Genomic DNA, 2,784 nt, shown 5'->3' on the forward strand with positions numbered 1-2,784 from the left:
GATGCCCACGGTGCCCGCCCGGGGCTCGGGGCTGTGAGGCCCGGAGCACGGGGTAGCTACGGCGACGGCGAGTGTGGCCCGCGGTGCCGCCTGACAGGTGTGGGCCCCGGCGGCGGCGCGGAGCAACATGTACGCCAAGGGGGCAAGGGTTCGGCCGTGCCCTCCGACAGCCAGGCCTGCGAGAAGCTGACTTGGGATGCCCCACCCCTCCACAAAGATGACTGTCCCCTCTGCCCAGCCTCTGGGTCATTTTGGAGAAGAGGCTCTTCTGGCCAGAAAGTGGTTGGCGCTGTACGTCTATGAGTACCTGCTGCACATCGGTGCCCAGAAATCAGCCCAGACCTTCCTGTCTGAGATCCGATGGGAGAAGAACAACACGCTGCGGGAGCGCCCCGGGTTCCTGCACTCCTGGTGGTGCGTCTTCTGGGACCTGTACTGCGCAGCGCCTGACGGAAGAGAGGCCTGCGAGCACTCTGGCGAGGCCAAGGCCTTCCAGGACTGTAGAGCTGCAGCCGCCCCCAGCCCTGTGATGGGGAGTATGGCCCCAGGTGACGCAATGGCCGCAGGCCTCATGGCAGCTGGCTTCTTCCAGGGCCCCCCCCCGGCTCCCAGCCGTCCCCCCACAACCCCAACGCCCCCATGATGGGGCCTCACGGTCAGCCCTTCATGTCACCGCCCTTCCCAGGGGGCCCCCAGCCCACCCTGTGGATGCCAAGTCAGCCTCCCGCAGGCTTCCCCAGCTCCCAGCCCCTCCTCCTGGCGCCATGGAGCCCTCCCCAAGAGCCCAGGGGCATCCGAGCATGGGCGGCCCAATGCAGAGGGTGACGCCTCCTTGCGGCATGGTCAGCGTGGGGCCCCAGAGCTATGGAGGCGGCATGCGACCCCCACCCAACTCCCTTGCTGGCCCAGGCCTGCCTGCCATGAACATGGGCCCAAGAGTTCATGGCCCGTGGGCCAGCCCCAGTAGAAACTCGATCCCCTACTCCTCCTCATCCCCTGGCAGCTACACTGGACCCCCAGGAGGAGGTGGGCCCCCTGGAACACCCATCATGCCTAGCCCTGGAGATTCTACCAACTCCAGCGAAAACATGTACACTATCATGAACCCCATTGGGCCGGGCCCCAGCAGGGCTAATTTCCTGCTCGGCCCTGGCCTGGAGGGCCCCATGGCCGCCATGAGCGCAATGGAGCCTCACCATGTGAACGGATCTCTGGGCTCGGGCGACATGGATAGGTTGCCGAAGAGCTCCCCCGGCGCCGTGCTGGCCTGAGCAATGCCCCAGGCACCCCGCGGGTGAGATGGCGGCCGCCAGGACCTTCCTGCACCCGTTCCTGAGCGAAAGCGTAAGCGACTGCGTCGACTCCCGCCCACCGCGGTGGCGTCGGGCCGGAGGGGCCTGGCGGGCAGGCCCCGGCGGGGCGGACGGGGGACCAGAGCAAGACCATGACCGCGGCGGGCCAGTACTCGCCAGGGATGACCATGAGCGTGTGATGGGGCGGCAGCCCCGGGCCTCTGCAGGCCTAGGCTTCTGCCCAGCGCCCCTGCTCGGGGTGAGGGGCTGAGGTCACACCTCAGGCACCTGGACTCCTGGCCAATCAAGGCTTGCCCAGCTGGGAGGCCCCACAGGAAAGACTCTTACCATTTTATTAAAAACGGAAGGACCTCAGAGACGTTCTTTTCTGTATGGACCCTTCCTGCCATTTGTATTTTGTCCCAGGAGAGAAAGGCTTTTTGGGGGGCCTCTCTCCCCAGGACATCAGGGGGTGGGGCCCATCAATAAATGGAAGCTGGTTTTGGTTTTTGGTAAAAAAAAAAAAAAAAAAAAAAGGGATGAGAAAACTCAGACACAGCCTTCATGCAATTTTGTTGAAAATATAGTGAACATGCTCTTACGACTCATTCATACCCAGGTTTCCATGACTTCAAGTTTTGTGCTCTTTTTCTGCTACTTCAGTAAGAGTATTTAGAGACACAAGATGGCCAATCATAGAATCTGGGGAAAATTAACAATATTTAAAGAGCAGATCAAGAAAAAGGAACTACTTAAGACAACAAAAGGAGGTATGAGAATGTGCAGGCCATTCACTGTGGCTCAGGCCTGAAATCCCAGCAGTCTGGGAGGCCGAGGGTGTCGGAGCACCTGAGGTCAGGAGTTCGAGACCAGCCTGGCCAACATGATGAAACCCTGTCTCTACTAAAAATATAAAAATTAGCCGGGCGTGGTGGTGGGCACCTGTAATACCAGCTACTCAGGAGGCTGAGGCAGGAGAATTGCTTAACCTGGGAGGCAGAGGTTGCAGTGAGCCGAGATCCTGCCATTGCACTCCAGCCTGGGCAACAAGAGCGAAACTCCATCTCAACAAACAAACAAACAAGCAAACAAAGGATGTGCATGGAGGAGTTTTAAGAAAGAGGGAGTCAAATCTAGGAGAGGCCAGTTTTGATTAGAGGTGATCATTCATCACAGGCCTTTTGGAGAAAATTGGTGATGTGTATCAAAAAAGTTTCAGTGGAATTGTGGAAAAGATAAGTGTGATGGAGCAGTGAATTGTGAACTAAATGGAAGGTAGAGAAGGGGAGACAATGAGGACAGACTTCTCTTTTAAAAAGCCAGAAAAAAACAGAGATGGAAAGGGATGAGAATGCAGGTGGGAGGTGAGACAGACAAACTGGAAGATGAGGTGAGGCCAAAGGACAAGGTGGTCCTTTAGCGCAAGACCCATGGGAGTCCTTGTAAACTAAAGGGTAAGAACCAGGGGCTGAGCAGAGGCTGACAACACAGA

General features: G+C 58.2%; 1 pseudogene; it reads left to right on the forward strand.

The window, feature by feature from the left end:
* Positions 1-217: 217 nt before the first annotated feature.
* Positions 218-1,336, forward strand: LOC116467817 (single-stranded DNA-binding protein 4-like; annotated as a pseudogene).
* The last annotated feature ends 1,448 nt before the right edge of the window (positions 1,337-2,784 follow it).

Source organism: Hylobates moloch, unplaced genomic scaffold, assembly GCF_009828535.3.
Source record: "Hylobates moloch isolate HMO894 unplaced genomic scaffold, HMol_V3 SCAFFOLD_5, whole genome shotgun sequence".
Lineage (NCBI taxonomy): Eukaryota > Metazoa > Chordata > Mammalia > Primates > Hylobatidae > Hylobates > Hylobates moloch.